Raw genomic sequence first — 24,581 nt, 5'->3', positions numbered from 1 at the left:
ATTGCTAGACTGTTATGCCACACTTAAAAACTTATTAAAAAATTATAATCTAGAGATAGCAATAGATAAAGTACAATTAAATTTTCCAATTAATTATTTAGGAGTTCTATTATCCTCAACCATGGTCCGTCCACCAAAAATTCAAATACGAGTAGATCAACTCAAATCACTTAATGACTTTCAAAAGTTATTAGGAGACATAAATTGGATAAGGCCTTATCTAGGTATACCAACAGGAGAGTTGGGACCTTTATTTGATATCCTAAAAGGTCCATCAGATCCAAATTCACCCCGAATGTTAACGCCTGAAGCAAGAAAGGCATTAAAAATCATTTAAACATATATGGAAAATATGCATTTGGATAGAATTGATATAAGTTTGCCTTTATTATTTATTGTACTATCAACAAAAAATATTCCTACAGGAGTATTTTGGCAAGAAGGCCCATTATTATGGATACATTTATCTTATTCTCCTAACACTATTCTTACTAGGTATCCTGAGGCTGTAGGACAATTAATACTCAAAGGAATAAAAGCAGCAAAGGGAGTGTTTGGAATTTCTCCCAATAAAATTATTACTCCATATACTATGAATAAATTGATGAGTTAGCTAATGAGTTAAATACTTGGGCAATAATCATGTGCAAATCTAATGTTTCATTTGATAACCACTTACCATCTAATCCTTTTTTGTCTTTTTGGTCATCGCATCCTGTAATTTTTCCAAAAATGACAAGAAAAACACCTATCGGGAATGCTCCAAATATATTCACTGATGGATCAAATAATGGTACAGCAGCAATAGTTACACCTGATCAAACTTTTACATTTTTAGTACCCAAACAATCAGCTCAAAAGGTAGAGCTTAAGGCAGTATTACAGGCTTTTGTGATGTTTAAAAATTCTGTATTTAATTTATTTTCCAATAGTCAGTATATAGTTAATGCTATAGTATCCCTTGAAGATGCTGGTAGGATTTCCCCTTCCTCTACTATTTTCTTTTTGCTTTCCACTATACAAAGTCTAATCTGGGACAGAAAAGATCCATTCTTTATAGGACATATCAGGGCACATACAGGATTGCCTGGAGCCCTTAGTTTGGGCAATGATTTAGCAGATAAAACTACACATGACATACATATTTTCTCTACACTAGAAGAAGCTATAAATTTTCATAAAAAGTTCCATGTCAATGCTAATACTTTACAAAAGCATTTTAAAATAACTAAGGAACAAGCTAGACAAATAATAAAACAATGTCAAAATTGTGTGACCTTTTTACCACAAGTTAATCTTGGAGTCAATCCTAAAGGATTGATACCTAACCATATTTGGCAGTCTGAAAGTTTGCTGGGGCCCCTTCGGCTGTGGCTCTCAACACTGGGAATTGAACCCAGAGGTACTTTACCACTGAGCCACATCCCCAGTCCTTTTTATTTTTATTTTGAGACCAGATCTCACTAAATTGCTGAGACTGGCCTTGAACTTGCCATCCTCCTACCTCAGCCTCCCAAGTTTCTAGAATTACAGGTTTATACCATCACATCGTGCCCAATCCGCCCCACATAGAAATTTTAAAATTTGTATCATTTACTTGAGAACAAAGTTGATAAACATTAGAAAGCAGGTTTAACAGGTAACAGTCTCTAATAATTCTCCAAATAAGATTAAAATGTAAACAGGACTTATTAAAAAGATGAAAAACAGAAAATCGGTGAAGAAATTTAAAAGGAGATAGAGAGACATCCTATTACTGAACATAGACCCCCATCAACCAACGCACACTGCCCAAAAAGCTCATCCCTCACCACATAATTATGCCTTCATTTTTCCCAAAGACTCACACTCTACAGGCAGTAATCAAAGCCATGAATAAGCTTATCACTGACCACACACACCAACCACAGCTCATACTCCAAATTCATTATCACTCACCTATAGCCCCTCCATTACTCATTCACAGGAGCTCTCTCACACACATTATAACCCCCATCACTAAATGTACACACTCCATCATTCACCCCTATGCCCTCATTTACTACTGAGGCAAACCTCCCCATTAGTCACTCCATATCCCCTCACTTACCCCAGAAATCTCAATACTCAGCCCAGACACCCTCTATTTTTAATCTACAGAACACATTTTTTGGGGGTACTTGGGATTGAACTCAGGGGCACTCAACCACTGAACCCTACCCCCAGTCCTATTTTGTATTTTATTTAGACACAGGGTCTCAATGAGTTCTTTAGGGCCTTGCTTTTGTTGAGGCTGGCTTTGAACATGCAATTCTCCTGCCTCAGCCTCCCAAGTGCTGGGATTACAGGTGTGCAAAACTGCACCTGGCTCAGAACACATTCTTCACACTGTCTACACTATCACTCATCCCATAGACCCCGCCCCCATCACTGTCCTCAGAGACTACTCAGTATTCACCCCACATACTCCCATCAAACTTTCCATAGTAGCATGGACTTTATTCATTTCTGGTACCTCTGTGTTATTGTAGGATAGAGAATAAAGTTTTGTCCTTGGGTGGCTTCTTGGTGGAGAGTTGTTATTTCAGGTGGTTCCCATTTGGTAGAACAGAGAAAAGCTCCCTCTCTGCCATCATTTGGGGTCATCTATTACACAGCAATAGAAGACAGATAGCTATTCATATACAAACATGCACAAACATAAACCTATATGATCTCCATATCTGCTGATTTTGCATCTATGGATTCAACCAACTATAGATCAAACACATTTGGTAAAAACTTCATCTGGAGGCTTAGGTGTAGTTCAGTCTTAGAATGCTTGCCTAGCATGCACAAGGACCTGGGGTCAGTCCCCAACACCACAATTTTTTTTTCATCTGTGCCGAATAGGCCAGACTCTTTTCTTATTATTATTTAAACAATACAGCATAGCAACTATTTGTATAGCATTTACATTACATTTGACATTCTAAGTAATCTATGATGATTTAAGAGGTATGGGAGGATGCCAGTAGGTTTTGTGCAAATCCTACTCCTTTATGGACTTCAGCCTCAGTGTATTTGGGAATCTGCAGGGGATCCTGGAGCCAATTTCCCTAGGATACTGAAAGATGACTGTATGATCAGATACACAAAGAGGACAATATTACATATAGACAAATTAATAACATGGTTGCTGAAAGCTCAGTCTTTGTCCCCAAAGCAAATCCAATAACGAGGACACAGTTTTGAGATAAAGGTAAAACAAAGTTTATTGCTTTGCTAGTATAAGGTCCTTGCTTAGCATCTGGATGACCATCTTAAGTCACAGCCACCATTTTAAGGGAAAAGTTTCACTTTCCTGCCTAAGGGCTTTTCTGAGAAAGGCTCACCACTCCCTCATACCAACCTGTCTCAAGGGGTCAAAATTGCTAGGTATGTAGTTGAGGGGAGAAATAAAGAATGTCCACATGCTTCTGCCCCTTTCAATGCTTTATTCACTCAAATTACTCAACAGAGTTTCACTCTATAGGTTCTTAATCAAGAGAACAGCCATTCTTAATACTAGGCACTGCAATAGACATAATCAATGCACAGTAAACAATTATAGATTAATTAATTCACAATAAACAATTCTAGATTAATTCTAAACACTGCAAAACACACTTAATCAAGACAGGCTAGTGACAGACATTCCCTTTGTGTGCTAAATTCAAAAGCCTTAAGCCTTAGGCTTTATGTCCAGCGGATGCACACTCACTCAGACCACGGTGATCAGGTCTGGAACCAAGGCAGGCTTCTCCTTGGACGACCGGTTGAGGAGAGGGTCGTAGGGAGAAGTTGCAGCTCTCACCAGCGTCCAAATGAGGCGGTAGACTTTGAGAGCGGTGAGAATCATGCAGAGGATCAGGAACAATGACAAGTGATGGGATGTCAGGTCCTCATCAGGCTCTCCAGCTCCTTGTTTTGGCTGACTGAATCCCTGTTCATTGGCTCTATTCTTTATACTACATTTTGGGGCTTTTGACCCCCCTTTCAATCCTTATAAGCTATCACCAGATTTCTCCATGATATCATTTGCCCTGGGGTAAGAAACACCTGGTCTGGTGGTCTCCACCCTGATCTTCTCCCCCTTCCCTCTTATCAGGCCAGGACAGCCTGCCAGAGGCTTCACTCTGTTTATCAGGGTGAGGGGAAGTAACTTCTTTGTGGCCATACTGGAGGGCCTGTGGGTGTGTCTGGTGAGACTGCAGGTTTCAAACTGGAGTTTTTAAAATGGAGTTGCATAGGCTCAGGCCTAAGGCCATTCTCAAACAACCCAACCCTTAACTGCAGACATTAGGACCTGCCAGGCTGTGATTCCTGAGCCTCCCCCATAAAAGTCCCAAAAATCAAGCCTGTGTTGCCTCTCTCCCCTATAGAGAGATGACCTTTGTCAGTTCTGTATCTCTGCCTGGTCTCTGTCTTTCATTTCTCTCTTACTCGTCTCTCGTTTCTTGCTTTCCCTTCATTTTGGTGCTGAAACCTGGGATCAAGTTCCCTGGTATGCCCACTCCCTTCTTCAAGGGTCATTGAGCATCCCTGGGCCCCAATCTTGATTCCATTGTGGGACCAGGCCCTCCATTCTGCTGAACGCCCTCTCTGCACCCACCACCAGACATTTCAGGTAAGACCCCATCTCCGGTCAACCTAAATGACCTATGTCCCAGGAAGTGACCATTGATCATCTGGCACTTCCAGGGTTACCTGCGGTTGGGGGCACCCCCAGCCACAGCTTTCACAGCTACAGCTGATCCCTACTATGGACCAAGTCTATAGGTGGTCTTTTATTTGGGTCCTGGGTTTTGAGAACTCTAAATGGCCGCTTAATGACACTCTAGATCCCAATATCAAGGATCTTTTCACTATTGTGAGCATTTAGGAAAATGGAAAGAGATATCATACGTTCAGGCCTTCTCCTCTCTACATTCTAAGCCCTCTCTCTACAACTCTTGCTCTCCTGCACAAGTCCTCTTAGCTCTCACCTCCCCTAAGCCTGCTTCCAAAAGGACAGAAGATCCTACCCAGGACTCCTTCTCCTTCAACTCAGCAGATGAGCCCCCACCATACCACAATTCTCTTTTTAATGAAGCCTCCACAGCAACTGTCCCCTCGGCCCCTCCACCCTTCTCCCCTCCTACATGAGGTGGCTGGGGTAGATGGTGTAATCTGGGTTCATGTGCCTTTCTCTTTGTCAGCTCTTTCACAGTTGAAAAATCAGCTTGGGTCCTATATTTCAAGCCCCACCACATGTATCAAAGAGTTTCAATATCTGACTCAGTCATATAATTTGACCTTCCATGATGTCCATATGGTCTTGTCTTACACCCTCCTGCCTGAGGAGCGCAGGTGAGTTTGGGAGCAAGATAGAAATTATGCTGATGAGGTACATCGGACCTCCCCTGCCCATCCGATTGGCACTGAAGCAGTCCCTGATAGGGACCCCAATTGGGATTATAATCTGCCTGGAGGAGTAACTAGTAGAAACCAATTCATTACTTGCCTCATGGCAGGACTTAGAAAGGCAGCCCATAAGGCTATCGATTATGAAAAGGCTCCAGGAAATCTTCCAAGATAAGAATGAAAACCTTCAACATTTCTAGACCACCTGACCAAGGCTTATTACAATATACTAATCTGGGACCTGAGACTCCAGATGGGAGACAACTACTAATGACCTACTTTTTCTCCCAGAGTTTCCCTGATATTAAGGCCAAACTAAGGCACCGTGAGAGGGGCCCCTAACTCCCCAAGCTGAGGTTCTGGAAGTGGCCTTTAAGGTGTATAACAAGAGAGACCAAAAGGCCTGGAAGCAGAAATATCAGATGCTCGCTTAAGCCGTCCATCCAGCCTTAGCATCCAACTATTACAGACACCACTGGCCCATGGAAGGATCCCTTGGGACTGCCTGGACCCTGTATTAAATGTGGTCAGATGGGTCACTGGGCTTGTACATGTCCTAAGCCTCGCAAGCCTCCGGGTCCTTGACCTAAATGCCATCAGAAGGGACACTGGGTCGTTGACTGTCCCTGAGCCTAGAGCGGCCCCTGGCCATCCAGCCCTTCTAGTTCCCCTTTCCAACTCTTAGGACTGGCTGCAGAGGACTGGGGAGGCCCAGGTCCCCATCATCCGACCACTGCCATCACTCTGTGGGAACCCAGGGTAACTCTGTGTATTTCAGGTAGGCCTGTCTCCTTCCTCCTAGACACTGGGGCTACAAATTCAGTCTTCAAGGAGTTCTGGGGGCCTACTACTCATTCTATGACCTCTATTGTTGGGGTAGAGGGTAAACCCTACCAGCCCTTATAGACACCTACCCTTGTTTGAGTTTTTGGATCTTGAATTTTTACTCACTCCTTTTTGGTCATTCCACAGTGTCCTGTTCCCCTTACAGGAAGGGACATCCTGAACCCCTATTGCACTCTGTCACCAGGCTCCAGCAGGCCCTCCTCCAGGCCCCTGCTCTCCATCTCCCTGATCTCACATGCCCATTTCACCTTTACATGACTGAAAAGCAGGGATTTGCTCTAGGGGTCCTCAGACACATGCTGGGGCCAACCTTTGCCCCTGTGGCTTGACCATCAAAGGGTCTTAACCCTACTGTTCAGGGATGGTCCCCTTGCCTATGAACAAATGTAGGCAGTAGCCTCTCTACTCATTAACGAGTCAAAGAAACTCCCTCTGGGCCCCCACTCACCATCCTGGCTCCCCATCCCCTAAAGGAACTCCTCACCTACAAGGGCTTCCATTCCTTACCCCCTGTCACCTTTTATCTCCACAGGTTTCCCTGGTAGAAGATCCCAGTCTTACTTTCCACAGGTGCTCACCTTTAAACCTGATACTCTCCTCCCCACACCTCAGGACTCTTCCACCTCTTCTCCTCTTACCCATTCATGCACTGAAACTCTGGAGGAGCTTCTTCCACATCCCTCCCACATCCAGGAAGGCCCCTTGCTCCAGGCAACATACCCAGGATTCACAGATGGCTCCTCCTTCCTTCAGGAGGGAGTTGGTCGGGCAGGACATGCTATAGACTCTCTAACCTCAGTTGTGGAAGTGGCTCCCCTCCCCAATAATACATTCAGTCAGCAGGCTGACCTTGTTGCCCTCATCAGAGCCTTCACTACGGCAAAGGGAGCCTCCCTTGATGTCTACACTGACTCCAAATATGCTTTCCACATACTTCTCTCCCACTCTGCTATTTGGAAGGAGCACGGATTCCTTACCACCAAGGGAACTTCAATTACTAGTGCCCCCTTTATCTCCCATCTCCTTCAGGCCTCAAAGCTTCCCACTGCCATTGGAATCTCACCTTGTAAGTCCTATCAGACAAACACCTCCTTTGTGACACTTGGCAACAACAAGGCAGGCTCTGAGGTGAGGGCCACCACCCTCCGACAACCTACTCCACCTGCAGTCCTCTGCCTTGCTAGTCCCCAGATGGACTCTTCCCCACCTGACACTCAACAGATGCTTACCTTCCTTCACAACCTCTTTCACTCTAACACCACATCTCTAAAACAATTTCTCAAGTCCCACCTTAAACTCTCTCCAGAGGACCTACAATTTCTCTCTACCCTCTCTGCCTCCTGTGAAATCTGCCAAAAAGTCAATCCCACCTCCAGTCTCTGCCCACCTGCCTTCCTTTTATACCAAGCAAGAGGACATCTCCCTTGCTCTGATTGGCAGCTGAATTTCACCCATATGCCCCTGGTCAAGTGGTACATATTTCTCTTGGTACTTGTCAACACCTTCTTGGGATGGGTCGAGGCTTTTCCTACCATCAATAAATGTGGCCAACATCCTTGTTAAACACATTCTTCCTCGATTCAGCCTCCCCTCCTCGCTTCAGTCTGATAATGGTCCTGAATTTACTTTCCATGTTTCATGGTCTGTAGCTAAGGCACTCAACATCTCCTGGCATTTTCATATCCCCTAAATCCCCAGTCTTCTGGCAAGGTGGAACATACCCACCCATGGGACCTTGAAGAACATTCTCTCTAAACTATCCCTTGGATTACATTTAGATTGAACTAAACTCCTTCCCTTGGCTCTTCTTAGGTTATAAGCCCTCCCAAAGAAACAACTCAATCTTCCCTTTTGAGATTCCATATGGACAGCCTATCTCCCTGCTCAGCTCACCACCTTCTGATTTTCTACTACCCCTTGCTCCTCATCTTTTCTGGCCCCTTCTTGCATACATTAGGAACCTTCTTTGGCAATACAGTAATGCTGTTCTGGAAAAGCCTAGTTCTGCCTCTTCCCCTTCTCCCACTCTATCTCCTGGTGACCTGGTACTTCTAACCTCCCCCGCCCAACAAGCCCCCCTTTTCCTCTCAACTCTCCACAAAATGGACTGGACCCTATTGGGTCATTCTTACCACTCCCTTGGTGGCCCGCCTTGAGGGCATCCACATTGGGATTATAACTCCCATTTAAAACGGTTTTCTCTGCCCTTTTATACAGTGACCCCCACAGGTCCTCTAAAGCTGTGTTTCTCCAAGGCTGGAACCCCCATCTCCCCCTTCATCTCTGAGGACCACGAGGACACTGCAGAACCATGAGTACCATCCTTCCCCTTTTCACTTTTGCCCTCCTCCCTTATTCTGCACTAACCTCCCAGGGGTACCATTACCAGGAGTTACCATTCCAATTTCTAGGAGACTTACAGTGCTTAAGCTTGAGTACAGGACCCACAAAAGACCATCAGAGACCAAGATGTAAGCAGCAAAGAGGTGTTTATTGCAAACTAGTTTGGTCCTCCGCATGCACACAGCAACTGGTGACGCTGAGACCAGGGTTTGCAGCCATTTTATACACTCTTTGGGGAAGGCAAGGACTTCATATACATCATAGCATCTCTTAGCAAATCATCACACACTGTGGGAAAATCAAACAACTCTTAACATTGATTAGTACAGTCACTGGCGGGAACAAGTTGTGTAGGGGTGATTGGTTAGTACAAGAGGGGGATTCGTTTGAACTGATTGGTTTAAGCCACGAGGGGAGTACAAGCTAAACTACATGGTTTCCCAATATATTATCAACCACCATAAGCTACTGGGGGATCATCTGGCATCCCAGGTATTTTTCCTGTCTCATGCTGATTGGTGGCTGCTAGGGGGTTGCTATGGATCCCCACCTAGCCTGACTGAGTCAGGGACACCTGGCTCAGCAGATCTCTCCTGTTATTTGTAGATAAACAACTCAGCTGGGTGGGTATGTGCCTAGGAGTGCTCTGTGGGTCTTTCCAAAGACAAGGATCACACTCCCTTCTTCGGACAGGCTTTGCTCTGAGGTAGAGGCTGGTTTCTCAAAAATGGAGTCACATCAATTTCTCAACAGCAACTTGCTCCAACTATACTAACCATACAATCCCAGCTTGATTCTTTAGCTGCTGTGGTTCTGCAGAATCCAAGGGGTCTTGATCTTCTTATGGCCAAAAAAGGCAGATTTTGTCTGTACCTACAGGAGAAAGGCTATTTTTATGTCAATCAGTCTGGTATGGTAAAGGACAAGATAAAACAACTCCAACAGGACCTGGAACACTGGAAACAGCAGCTCTCCTCTACTGAAGGATGGCAGCTAAGTAACCCCCACCTCCAGTGGGCACTTCCTTTCCTGACCCCTCTCTTGTCATAGGCCTTCTCTTAATGCTAGCTCCCCTGCGTCATTAGATTGGTTCACGACCAGATCCAAAAAATCTCTAATCAAACTATAAACCAGCTTTTGTTACAAGAATATCAATCCCTCACCAAAAATTGGGGCACCAGGACAGCATTCCACCACCACTCAACCTCCAGCATCCTTCCAATGACATCCGGTGCCCCTAATAAGGGATTCAAATACTGCCCCTTCCCAGCAGGAGGCAATTATAGAAGATTGACCTGCATCTGTCCCTGTTCCCTAAGGGGCCCAATAAAAAAGTGGGGAATATAAGGTCCTTGCTTAGCATCTGGATGGCCATCTTAAGTGACAGCCCCCATTTTAAGGAAAAAGTTTTGCTTTCCCACCCAAGGGCCTTTCTGAGAAAGGCTCACCACTCCCTCATACCAACCCAACCCTTAACTGCCCACATTAGGACCCAGCAGGCTCTGATTCCTGAGCCTCCCCCATAAAAGTCCCAGAACTCAAGCCTGTTTTGCCCCTCTCTCTCTCCTATACAGACATGGCCTTTATTTGTCAGCTTTGACAAATAAACTCTCGTGTGTATCTCTGCCTGGTCTCCGTCTTTCATTTCTCTCTTACCCATCTCTTGTTCCTCACTTTCCCTTCACAGACAAGAGAGGATCACAGAAATCAGAGCTGACGGATGGGAACCTTTAAAATAGACAAACCTGCACATACAAATTCTTTCCACTTACTTTACCTTTGACAGACCAACTCCAACTGCAAGATTATACAATAATACAGAAAGCTATTTAAAAGCCAGATAATGGGGCTGGGGATGTGGCTCAAGTGGTAGTGCGCTCACCTGGCATGCAGGGGGCGCTGGGTTCGATCCTCAGCACCACATACAAATAAAATAAAGATGTTGTGTCCACCGAAAACTGAAAAAAAAATTTAAATTTTTTTTAAAAGCCAGATAATTACAGTAAAACATTATCTTAGCCAGGTACAGTGGCACATGCCTGTAATCCTTAGTGGTTTGGGAGGCTAAGGCAGGAGGATTGCAAGTTCAAAGCCAGCCTCAGCAAAAGTGAGGCAGTTAGCAACTCAGTGAGCCCTGTCTCTGAATAAAATACAAAATAGGACTGGGCATGTGGTTCAGTGGTCAAGTGCCCCTGAGTTCAATCCCTGGTACCAAAAGGCACTAAGCTACAACCTCAGCCCCTTTTTATTTTTATTTATTTATTGGTACTGGGGATTGAACCCAGGGACACTTAACTACTGAGCCACATCCCCAGCCAATTTTATTTTGTGCTGCTATAAACATTGATATGGCTGTATCACTATGGTATGCTGTTTTTAAGTACTTTGGGTATAAACTGAGGAGTGGGATAGCTGGGTCGAATGGTGGTTCCACTCCAAGTTTTTAAAGAAATCTCCATACTGCTTTTCAGATTGGTTGCACCAATTTGCAGTCCCACCAGCAATGTATGAGTGTGCCTTTTTCCCCACATCCTCAGCAACACTTATCATTGCTTGTATTTTTTTTAAATTTTTTCAGAGAGAATTTTTTAACTAAATTTTTTAGTTTTCGGCAGAAACAACATCTTTGTATGTGGTGCTGAGGATCGAACCCGGGCTGCATGCATGCCAGGCAAGCTCCTTACCACTTGAGCCACATCCCCAGCCCTGCTTGTATTCTTAATAACTGCCATTCTGACTGGAGTGAGATGAAATCTTAGAGTAGTTTTGATTTTCATCTCTCTAATTGCTAGAGATATAAACATTTTTTCATATATTTGTTGATCAATTATATATCTTCTTTTGAGAAGTGTCTGTTCAGTTCCTAGCCCACTTATTGATTGGGTTATTTATTTTTTTGGTGTTAAGTTTTTTGAGTTCTTTATATATCCTGGAGATTAGTGCTCTAGCTGATGTGTGTAGGCTCTCCACCTCACTGATTGTTTCTTTTGTTGAGAAGAAGCTTTTCAGTTTGAATTCATACCATTTATTTAAAAATTTTTTTTAGTTGTAGGTGGATACAATATCTTTATTTATTTTTATGTGGTGCTGAGGATGGAACCCAGTGCTTCACATGTGTGAGGTGAACACTCTCCCACTGAGCCACAACCCCAGCCCCTGAATTCATCCCATTTATTGATTCTTGATTTTATTTCTTGCACTTTAGGAATCTTGTTAAGGAAGTTGGGGACTAATCCGACATGATGGAGATTTGGGGCTACTTTTTCTTCTATTAGGTTCAGGGTCTCTTATCTTATTCCTAGGTCCTTGATCCACTTTGAGTTGAGTTTTGTGCATGGTAAGAGTTAGGGGTTTAGGGCTGGGGATGTGGCTCAAGCGTGCGGCCCGGGTTCGATGCTCAGCTCCACATACCAACAAAGATGTTGTGTCCGCGGGGAACTAAAAAATAAAATATTAAAATTCTCAAAAAAAAAAAGAGTTAGGGGTTTAATTTTATTTTGCTGTATATGGATTTCCAGTTTTCCCAGCACCATTTGTTGAAGAGGCTATCTTTTCTCCAATATATGTTTTTGGTTGCCTTTGTCTAGTATGAAACAACTGTATTTATGTGGATTTGCCTCTGTGTCCTCTATTCTGCACCACTGGTCTACAAGTCTATTTTGGTGCCAATACCATGCTGTTTTTGTTACTATTGCTCTGTAGTATAGTTTAAGGTCTGGTATAGTGATGCCACCTGCTTCACAATTCTTGCTAAGGATTACTTTGGCTATCCTGGATCTCTTATTTTTCCAGATGAATTTCATGATTGCTTTTATATTTCTATGAGGAATTGCATTGGGATTTTGATTAGAATTGCATCCACTAACCCTTTTTTTTTTTTTTTTTTGAGACAGGGTTCTGCTAAGTTGCTTAGGGCCTTGCTAAATTGCTGAGGCTGGCCTCCAACTTGCAATCTTCCAGCCTCAGCCTCTTGAGTCACTAGGATTACAGGTGTTGTACCACCATGCCTGGCCCTATTCTTACTTAAGAAATTTTCAGGTTGTAGCTCAGTAGAAGAACACAAAGCCCTAGGCTCAATCCACAGCACAAATATTATTCCAAAATCATGAAGATATGTTCTTATATTATCTTCTCGAATTATTTTATTTGCTTTTCATAAAGTGGTCTATAAGCCACCTAAAATTGATTGTTGTGTTTGATGAGAAGTCCTGTTGACTCTTTTCCATTACACCTATTTTAATGAAGTCTGTTTCTTCTTCAGGGATAATATCTTTAATGTCACAGCTACAGGTGCCAGACATGCACATAGTCTCTGCCAGGCCACAGTTTAGCTGGGCTCTCTGAAATTTCCCTGCTCTCTGCATTAAATTGCTTTCCTTATGTTGCAGTGATTTCTAGGCCATTAGCTCCCCTAATTACCAATGATTACTATGTTGTTTTCTCTCTTTTTTCTCTTTTTTCTTTCTTTCTTTCTTTCTAAAACCAGCCCTTGCTCCCAGATGGTCTATTGACAATGTCCCAAGGGATAATAAATGGCTCAGCAATCTGATCCCATTAAACTCAGGCAGGAATAGCTTTCTTTTTTACATTTTTTTCTTACTTGTAGATAAACACAATACCTTTATTTATTTTATGTGGTGCTGAGGATGGAAACCAGTGCCCCACACAGGTGAGGCAAGTGCTCCACCACTGAGCCACACCCCAGCCCAAGAATAGCTTTTGAGGCCAATCTTTGAGGCTTTTTTTAATGACCCCAGGAGATCTCTTTTTAGTTTTCTCTTCCAAGTTCTCTGGCAAATAGCTGGCCTGTGGTTTAGCTTGTTGCTCTCTTTTTAAAAATTGTTATTATTTTTTGTTGTTGTTGACAAGGGGTCTTGCCATATTGCCCAGACTGACCTTGAATTCCCAATCATTCCATGTCAGTCTCCCTGAGTAAGTTGAACTACAACTTGTGCCACCATGCCCAGCTCTTTAAATTTATATTTTAAAAGTATGTATTTAATTTTGTGGTGCTGGGGATCAAACTCAGAGATTCATCTATGTGTAAAACAGATCTACAACTGAGCTATATCCTCAGGTCCTAAATTTATTTTTCAATTGATATGTAAAAGTTGTACAGCCAGAGCCCAACATGGTGGCACACACCTGTGATATCAGCTATTCAGGAGAATGAGGCAGGGGATTGCAAGTTCGAGATCAGCCTCAGCAATGTAGTAAGAATGTGTCTCAAAATAAAAATTATAAAATAGGGTTGGGGGCTGGGGTTGCAGTTCAGTGATAGAGCACTTGATTAGCATGTGTGAGGCACTGGGTTTGATTCTCAGGACCACATATAAATATCTAAAATAAAGGTCCATTAACAACTAAAAAAATATATTTTCAAAAAGGGAGGTTGGGGATGTAGCTCCATTGTAAAGCACCCCCAGGATTCAATCCTCTGTACTGCAGAATAAAAAAGTTTTACATATTAATGGGTCCCACATGATGTTTCATTACATGCACATATTGTATTGTGGGAGACCAACCTTACACGTGACTGAGTCAGTCCCCGGCAGGGTGCTGAGGCGCTCAGTCACAGAAATGTGGCAGAGCTTTCCCCTCCCTTCTTGGGTTCGAGGGTCAGTGTCTCATGCATGGGTGTGTCTTGTGCAGCTCCATGGATGAAGCTGTGCTCACCTGTTCCTTTGTAATCTAACCCCTTGCCCTGTTTAGGATAGAATCTTCCATGGAAGTGCCTTGTGTGTGTCTCCTTCTCTTACTGTGCCCTTGGGTGTGGCCTACCCAGGTGTCAGTCAACCTGCTGACAGTGGACATCATGAGGATACTCAGCCCCCTGAATCCTGACCCCTTGCCTCATTTGATAGCTTCTCCTCAATAAAAGGGGTCAGCACGGTCTCGGTCTCTCTCTCTCTCTTCCTGAGGACCCTTAAGGTCAGAGGAGGCGTCACAGCGACCCCCAAAAAAGGTATTTGTGTCTCTTGTGTGGTTATTTTGCGCAGCCCAGTTAGCCCAGTTTAACTGGAGTGACCCCTGAGCCTTTTAGTGGTGAGAATAGAAACCCGGCATTGTATAATGTTGAAATCAAGTCAAACATCTATTTCCTCAAACATAAGCCATACGTGTGTGTTTTTGTGTGGTGAAAAAGAATTCAACATAGTTTCTTTTAGCTTTTTTTGCCCTCTTGGTACTGGGGATTGAGCCCAGGGATACTTTACCATTAAACTGCATCCCCAACTTCTTGCTTCTTTTTTTTAATATTTATTTATTTATTTTTAGTTTTTGGCCAATACAACATCTTTGTTTGTATGTGGCGCTGAGGATCGAACCCGGCCACATGCATGCCAGGCGAGCACGCTACCGCTTGAGTCACATCCCCAGCCCAACTTCTTGCTTCTTAATATGGCTCCCCACGCCTCTCCACAGCCACTCTCCTCCACTTCTGGTAACCATTCTACTTGAAACTTCTATGAGGATCAACTCTTTTTTTTTTAATATCTTCACTTTCATTTATTTTTTTTTATGTGGTGCTGAGGATCGAACCCAGGGCCTCATGCTTGCGAGGCAAGTGCTCTGCCACTGAGCCAGAACCCCAGCCCAAGGATCAACTCTTTTAGAATCTACATGGGTGAGATCGTACAGTATTTGTCTTTCTATACCTGGCTTATCTCACTTAACATAAGGATCTCCAGTTCTATTGTCACAGATGACAGGATTTCTTTTCTTTTTCTGTGGTGGAATTGTATTACTGTGTGTGTGTGTGTGTGTGTGTGTGTGTGTGTGTGTGTGTGTGTATACATACCACATTCTCTTTATCTTTATCAATTCAGTCACAGATGGATACTTAGGCTGTTTCCATTTCTTGGCTATTGTGAATAGTGCTGCAAGGAACATGGGAGAGCAGATGCTCCTTGGTAAACTGATTTTACTTCCTTTGAATATATATACAAAGCCGTGGGATTACTGGATCATGTGGTAGTTCTTTGTGAAAAATTTTGGGGAATTTCTATACCTATTTTCATATGGCTATACTGATGTCCTTAATTAAGAGGAGCTGTGTATCCCAGGGGCTCAGGAGGCTGAGGCAGGGGGATCCAGAGTTCAAAGCCAGCCTCAGCAAATTAGCAAGACTCAGCAAGACCCTGTCTCCAAATAAAATATTAAAAAGGGTTGGGAATGTGGCTCAGTGGTTAAGTGCCCCTGGGTTCAATCCCTGGTACTGAAAAAAAAAAAAAAAACACCTCCATCACCTCACCTTGTCATAGTATGGTAACAAATTTGTATGGCACACCACAGGTAACTGAGAGTGGCCAAGGAACTCATCTTCCATTGGTAAAAAACGCTTACATAATGATTACATTCAACTCTTTCTCAAAAGTGCTTACCAAGGCACTCCTTCTTCTGACTCACTTTCAACTTGGAGGATGGGCTATAGAAACCCTAACAAAGTGCAGTGCCCTGGCTTATCAGTGAAATTCTTTGGTGTTGTTTGGTCAGATAAGACAATGGTTAGACTTTGGGCTATAACAGATAAAGTCCAGGCATTTCCACTTCCCAACACATTAAAGCAAATGCAAGCATTTGTGGGGCTACTGGGTTATTGGAAGTCTTTTATCCCTCACCTGGCTCAGTTATTATGACTCCTGTATTATTTGTGTAGGAGACAGTGTGGGACTGGACTGACCCCCATACTGAGGGCAAATGAACAGTAAAACAGGCACAGGACATTGTGACACTAGACATCGAAAACTATTGAGTTTACTGTCCATGTCATTCTGGATGATTGGATGGTGCTTATGACAGTGGATTAAGACTCCCATTGAATTTTTTTTTTTTAGTTGTCAATGGACCTTTATCTAATTTATCTATATGTAGTGCTAAGAATCAAAGCCAGTGCCTCACACATACTAGGCAAGTGCTCTGCCACTGAGCCACAACCCCAGCCCTCCCATTGAATTTTGATCACAAATATGGAAGGGGGCAGAAGAACATTACAGCTGTTGGAAAGACAACTGTGTGCCACGTGTGCTGCCCTTCTTGTTATGGGGCCCATCAGCAGAGATGTGCCAGTCAAGGCTGCACAACCAGCACAGATCAGAAGGCTGGAGGGAGCCCCAGCAGAAGAACCCACCACTTGGTTGCATCGGAGAATGAAGCACGCAGGTCAGAAGACAATGTGGGCAGCTGTGACACACTGGGACTTCCCACAGGGAGGCCTGATGTTGCTGCTCCATGCCAGGACTGTCTTGCCCACCCTCGCTGCTACTCACAATGATGGATGCCACCAAGAGGCATATCAGGCAAGGTGACTGACGTCCCTCATCAGTGATGGCAGATAGAATACTTTTTTTCTCTCCCATTATCAGTAGGACACATTGACTTGGCTGGACAGAGTTACAGACTTGATGAAAACCTTATCCAGCAAGAGCCAATCAGAAGGCAAGTCTTTTTTTTTTTTTTTTTTTTTTTTAGAGAGAGAGAGAGAGAGAGAATTTTAATATTTATTTTTTAGTTATCGGCGGACACAACATCTCTGTTTGTATGTGGTGCTGAGGATTGAACCCGGGCCGCACGCATGCCAGGCGAGTGCGCTACCGCTTGAGCCACATCCCCAGCCCAGCTGCTTCTATTCTATGTTATCAGACCCATGGCTGGCAGCCTTAGGGTTACAGATAAAGGACACTTCCACTGAGCATTTTCTTAAACTGGCCTGGGACACAAACTGCTGCCAGCTCCTTAAGATTTCACATTGAAAGCCAGGCATGGTGGCCACGCCTGTAATCCGAGCTGCTTGGTAGGCTGGGGCAGGAGGATCATGAGTTCAAAGTCAGCCTCAGCAAAAGCAAGGCTCTACGCAACTCAGTGAGATCCTGTCTCTATGTGAACAATAAAATAGGGCTGGGGATGTGGCTCAGTGATTAAGTGCCCCTGAATTCAACCCCTGGTACCAAAAAAAAAAATAGACTTCTCATTGGAGACAAGGGGCATTAGTTGGCCATGGACTAGTAAACCCCCAGTGGTTTGTCCCACTGACACCTTGACAGGAGGGAGAATGGCTAAATTTACAAGTAAAGCCTACTGTGTTGGGAACCTGGCCCTTATAAGTACAGATCATGTTACCACGGGGGATCATGACCAAAGGAACACTTTGTATTCCACTTGCTATGAACACCTTGGTTATGATGGCTATATATTCCACAGGTGTCTTATTCTTTCTATACCCCTGAAGTGCCAACAGACAGATTGGTTTGGTACACCTGCCCAGGCAGGCCTACTGTGCAGGCTACTTTACAAACACGAGACTGCATAACAGCCTGCATACTGCCTCATGGAGCTGATTCGCCATTATTAGTGCCTATTAAACATCTGTCATATTCTCCATAGGTTAGCAACAGGTAACCTACTTCTGGACTGGGTGATGGAAGTCAACCAGAATGACTGCTGGATCTTCCCAGAACTCCCTGTACCTGTAGCACAAAGACCTCCCTGGGCAGTCCAACCTGCAAATGAGATGGAGTGGACTTGGATAAAACAGAACTGGACTAAAACAAAATACCATTCGTGTTTTAACCCAAGTGTCTAAACAAATTAATCTACCTGAATTACATTAGCATGCTTGCTTCTAGGTTCTTGCTTTACGTACTGTCATGGAATATGGATGCAATGTGCCTTGAGAGCCCTATCCTGAGGACTACACAGAAGCCATGGGATGGTTTGAGTTTGTAAAGGGTATGCAGGGCCTTTCAAGGCACTGAAGAACTGGAGTGTTGTGTTCAACACTAATCAGTGCCCAGGGAAACTTGCAGTGAGATAAGTTTTTTTTTTTTTTTTTAACCAAGAATGTTTCAATTTAACACCTAATCAGAACAATACTTTTGACTATACACCTATATAGTGCACATATTTAAAAATTGCAAAATACTGACCATAAGCATATGGTTATGAAACTGAATGCTCTCAATGGACCTAACTAAACACTTTTGCTCATTTAAATAAGCCACAGTTTTTTCCAAAAACTTTCTGGACCTTAACTGCTGGTCAACATGTTCCATCTACCTTTTTCTGTACTGGTTCGGATTGCTTAGCACATATGCAGCCATTGTTAAACAGGTGGCAAAAATCACCCACATCCAACAGCCATTTCTGCAAACGACGCCAGCTGGGGACGCGGGGCTCCGACTGAACATCCCCACCTACCTTCCCATCCCCACCCTTCACCAAATTTTCTTTAAAAGAAGAGCCAAAGAACCCTAAAGGCATCTCTCACTCAAGATTGCCCATATTCTCCTTTGAATGTGTACATCTTGCTTTCTTAAATAAATCTCTGTGCCTCAATATCTACCATAAGCTACATAAATGACCCTGTCATCTACAGTTGGAGTTCACCTCTCTGGACTTTCTCAGTGCCTGGCTAACTCAAGAATCTTAATTATGGGTCTGGGGTTATACCTCAGTTGGTAGAGTGCTTGCCTTGCTTGTACAAGGCCCTGAGTTCAAGCCTCAGCAACACACACACACACACACACACACACACAACCTTAATTATTACATAAAATTGTCTCTGTACAAATATGGGGAAATGTTTACATGGCTTAAATTTTAGTTGTGGGTACATATATTCTCTGTACTTTCCCTGCAAGATTGTACTAATTAATCTAATTAATAATTCAAGGAACATGAGCAATTTGAACTTTGAACAGTGCAAGGTACAGAGTACTGTACCTAGATATAATTCATATTCACATCATTAATTTTCAGTCACTGGGAGGTTTTTTCCCCCTTTGAAAGAAAGTTGAAGACACCAAATCCCTTCATTTCTAAATTCCTCAACACATTTCTCCTAAAAATATATAATCTCCTATATCTTCATGGTATTTTTACACACCTAAAAATTAACAAGAATTCTCTAATATCACTTAATGTCTGGCTCATATTTAATTTTCTCCAATTGCTTTTTAAATGCACCAAACACATTCACATTTATTTTCTTTGTTTTTAAGCAATGACAAAGACCCAGTTTACCAGATTTTTAACCCTAAGCTTACCATTACATATTTAAACAATTGTCAAAACTTTACTAAGTTGCCAGCATTCATGCACAACTAGAAAACATCCTTAAATTTATATTAAACCAGAAATATATTACCATTAATGCATTAATATCTTTCATTACTAAATACTGAAAAAAAAAAACAAATTACTTCTACAGGAGCCTCATCCTGGCAATGTTAGCTCACAGAAGGCTGACACTACTTGGCTCACATGTCAAACACAATGGGAAGCAGATCCATGCTGGTGTTGTCCTAGCACTACTCAAAAGTCAAGGCTCACCTTAGATTACATTTAATAAAAAAGCAAAGTGCATACAGAGATTACAACAATTTTAAAGACAAAAAAAATAGTCCTATTGTGTGGTCCCAACAATAAACTCAAAAGTCTATGACAAATACGGGCTCCGATGAGCTGTTTATAAATACTTTAGATTAGGTACAATTATACTGAAAGTCAAGTTCGTCTGAAATCTTCACAAAAAATGTTCTTGTTAATCCTCAAATGATGCTTGTTATAGTTTAACATTTCTGTTAAATGCGTGCATTGAATTACTTGTTATCCAAGCGTAGCAGCTGCTCCTTACCATTTATTGTTAAGGACTTTAACTGGCCATCTTCTTCAACTTCTACTCTTTCTTGACCCTTCTCGACAATTCTTTTTGTAGTGATTTTCCTCCCATTTACTATTTTGGTAGAAGTTGATATAGATTTGAAGTTACCCATCCCGCTGCCACCAAATGATGTAGAAGAGAATGAAGTAAGGCCACCGTGACCTAGTGACCCAAATGAAGTAAATCCTGTATCAAATGCAGAAAATCTACCTCCAAATGATGGAAATCCACTGAAAAGGGAGAAAAACGAGCCTGCACTTCGGTTTCTGCTTCCTCAGGGACCTCTTCGGTTCCCAAAAAAGTCTTCAAATGGGTCTTCAAAGAAGTTGAAGGAAAATGGGTCCCTTCCACCAAAAAATTCCCTGAAGACATCATCTGGGTTCTGGAATGTGAAGCCAAACTCAAATGGACTGTCAAAATGACTTCCACCTCCACTTCCACCATTTAAGCCTTCTTTGCCATACTTGTCATAGATGTCCCATTTTTTTTTTTAGCATCTGATAACACCTCATATGCCTCAGCTACTTGTTTGAATTTTCTCTCCTTCTTTATTCTCAGGATTTTTATCTGGATGCCACTTTAGTGCAAGTTTCCGATATGCCTTTTTGATATCCTCAGGTGAGGCATGTCTCTGCACCCCTAGAACTTCATAGTAATTCACCAAGTTTTAACAGATTGTTGGAACAAGTCCGAGGACACGGCGGACGGGATGGGGTGGGAGGACAAGTACTCATGGTGTGGCACGGCTGCGCTGGTCTCCAATTGTTATACACATATTTTAGAACTTTTTATTTCTATTTTTGGCACTAGCAATTGAACCCAGGGGTGTTCTACCACTGAGCTATATCCCAGCCCTTTTTGATTTTGAGACAGGGTCTTGCTAATTTGCTGAGGCTGGCCTCCAATTTGTGATCCTCCTGCCTCAGCCTTCTGAGTAACTGGAATTACAGTTGTGCAACACCACAATCAATTATCACATTTAAAAAAAAAAAAAATAAGATTTGGTATAGGTTCATTATTTCCATTTGGTTATACCTCTTCAGTCACTCTTAGGCTAAAACAATGTGCTTATCTTTTTTTCTTTGTTTTTTGGTGGGGCGGGTCATGCTGAGAATTGAATCTAGGTCCTCACACATGTTGGGAAAGTGTTCTACCACTGGTCTACATCCCCCAGTCTTTTTTTATTTTTTATAACTTTATTTTATTTATTTATGTGGTGCTGAGGACCCAATCCAGTGCCTCATGTGTGCCAGGCAGGTATTCTATCACTGAGCCACAATCTCAGCCCCTATTTTTTATTTTGAGACATGGTCTTGCTCAGTTGCCCAGGCTGGTCCCAAATTTGCCATCCTCCTCCCTCAGCCTCCTGAATAGCCAGGGTTACAGGTGTGCATCACCATGCTCAGCTAGTATGTTCACTTTAAAGATGCTGACTTTTTATGGGGGGGGGGTTCTTTTTAATTATACAAAATGTTCATTTTTTTGGTACAGGGATTGAACCCAGGGGCACTTGGCCACTGAGTCACATATCCAGCCCTATTTTATATTATATTTAGAGACAGGGTCTCAGTGAGTTGCTTAGCACCTCTCCATTGCTGAGGCTGGCTTTGAACTCGCAATTCTCCTGTCTCAGCCTCCCAAGCCGCTGGGATTACAGGTGTGTGCCACTGCACCTGGCTGTTCACCCTTTAAAGAGACCTATTGCTGTCATCACATAGGCCCCTTACCTCTGCACTATTACATAGGAAAGAAACAAACTCTTTTATTTAGGAGACTATTTTGATGTGCTTTTGTTATCAGTTTAGCTTAATGCATAATTTTGTATCTTATAGCATGACATCTTGTCAGGAAATTTGTTTGTGCTGAATTAAAATGACCTATAGGATTGAGGAGTGTAGCTCAGTGATAGAGCACTTGCCGAGCATGTGCAAGGCTCTAGGTTCAATCCCCAGTACCACAAACAAAAAGAAAATAAACAAATAAATAAACAAACAAATATGATGGCCTACATATTTTTCAACTGATAGAGCAGTTGAAAGATTTTCATATCTAAAACCTTTGCTGGCCATAAGCTAATATATATAGGAAACCAAGAAAGAAACCAATCATTTAAAAACAGAACAAAACAAAATACAATAGATCTTTCTCCTCCTCTTTCTCAGAACTCCCTTATTTTTGTCGTATTGGGGATGGAACCAGGAACACTCTACCACTGAGCTACATCGCCAGCCCTTTTCATAATTTATTTTGAAGACAGGGTCTCACAAAGTTGCCTAGGCTGACCTCCAATTTGTAATCTTTCTATCTCAGTTCTGAGTTGCTGAGATTATGGGCATGCATCACCACACCTGGCAGTAACTTTGAATTTCAAGGTCATAATAAATGTATTTCTACTAATACAAGGAATACTTAAAATATAGAAATTATTGTTACTCAACATCTCATCTCTTCTAAATATAAATGCAAATGTTTTATTATATGGAGTTTTTATCTTCATGTATTATCAAAATGCAAAGCATGAGCTCAGAATATTTTATTTATGGAGCCAATGAGATGGTAAGGGGCCATCATGGTGAGATGAAAAAGTGGGACAATGAAATAAACCCCTAGGCACAATAAATAATAACCTTTTGTAGCATGGCATGTTGCTTCTCTACCTTGGTGCTCTTTTCAACAAGGCCTGTCATGAGACCCTGTTAAAACCACAAAAGCAGAAATGTTTGCATAACATGAAATTGTTACCAGGGAAACATTTAAATAGGCCCTCCAGCTACACTTGTTCTTAGTCAACTTAAAAATCACTAGGTTTGGAGGTCACACAGCTGGGTAATACATTATTCTCTAGCTTTGCTGTAGATAACACCTCTGACATATGGGTTATGATGATAATGGTTGCCTAGGTTACTTTTCAGGGATGTGAAAGCTATTTTTGCTGAAAATACTGGCTGTTCACTTGGGCCTGCAGATATATGGTGCGTGGTTGGAATGGGATGAAAAGGCTTGGCATCTCTGTCCTCATATTATGTCTGTCCCCTTTGCTGCCTTGCCTTTGGGCCAGAATGCAGTCAGCGCTGCATGTGGACAGATTGAGTGGTCATTGGACTTGGTGTGTGTTTCTTCTTCCCCACCCTAGTGCTTTTTCAGCAGCTATAGCAGTCCTTCACCTTATCATAAAGCCCAGATTAAGCCACAAGGCCAGGAGGCTTGTACAGAATGATGGCATCAGCTGCAAGAGGAACACAGCAGTTCCTGGACAAGCTGACCGTGACCACTCAGTGGTGTGTGTCTCACATAAGAAACATCTTTTGGAACTGTAGCCCTAATCAGTGGAAAATGACCTGACTGTAGTCACTCCAGCAAGTCAATAAAAAGCTCATTTCTCCCTTTATTTGGAGAGCAGTCTGGTCCTTAGATCAGTGCTGTGTTCCTTCAGCTTAAGTCCCAATGGTGTCCTTTGGCTGAAACCCCAATTAAAGCCCTGGCTGTGTGGGCTCCCAAAATGTTGTTCAGTTGTTTTTCATTACTGAGTCAGAAGATCCCATCTCTGATAACACTATGACCTGATTATAGGTATACTATTGTTTTTGTTGCCATATGGTTAGTACTTGTAGAAAGATGACCCATATCTTTCAATCTTCTGCTCATTCTTGTTAATAATGCCTTTTAAAAATTTTTTTTGGGGGGGTACCAGGGATTAAACTCAGGGGTACTCGACCACTGAGCTGTCACATACCCAGTCCTATTTTATATTTTATTTAGAGACAGGTTTCACTGAGTTGCTTAGCACCTCACCATTGCTGAGGCTGGCTTTGAACTCTCGATCCTCCTGCCTCAGCCTCCCAAGCCACTGGGATTACAAGCATGTGCCACCACACCTGGTATAATAGTTTTTAAACTTTTGCATATTTTAGGCAAACAATGCATCTATAAAATGTGTCTCTGGGGGCTGGGGTTGTGGCTCAGTGGTAGAGTGCTTGCCTCGCATGTGTGAGGCTCTGGGTTCAAACCTTAGCACCACATAAAAAATAAATAAACAAAATAAGGTATTGTGTCCATTTACAACTAAAAAAAAACATTTAAAATGTGTCTCTGGCACAAAGGCAGTGGGAGACCTCTGAAGAGTGCTGGGCCCTATTATTGGACTAGGGTCTCCACATCAATCTCCACTAGCATTTACATATGTCAGCCAATGGCAAGTTAAGATAAAGATGATGTGGTATTTATTTTAAAGTTTATCAAAATAAAATAGGAATGGGGTCAAAAATTAAATTGTCTTGGAGAGGCAGAATCAGTTTTGTCAAAATGTCCACACTACCAAAAGCAATCTACA

At 42.6% G+C, this 24,581-nt stretch overlaps 1 protein-coding gene and 1 pseudogene across 1 annotated transcript in view; both read right to left on the bottom strand.

Annotated features, from left to right (window-relative positions):
* Positions 1-24,581, bottom strand: part of LOC143639426 (uncharacterized) — an 831,269-nt gene that overhangs the window by 56,252 nt on the left and 750,436 nt on the right.
* Positions 20,190-20,915, bottom strand: LOC143392844 (dnaJ homolog subfamily B member 6 pseudogene; annotated as a pseudogene).

Source organism: Callospermophilus lateralis, chromosome X (genome assembly GCF_048772815.1).
Source record: "Callospermophilus lateralis isolate mCalLat2 chromosome X, mCalLat2.hap1, whole genome shotgun sequence".
Taxonomy (NCBI): Eukaryota; Metazoa; Chordata; class Mammalia; order Rodentia; family Sciuridae; genus Callospermophilus; species Callospermophilus lateralis.
The sequence above is the reverse complement of the archived record's forward strand: the minus strand, read 5'-3'. Positions and strand labels throughout refer to the sequence as shown.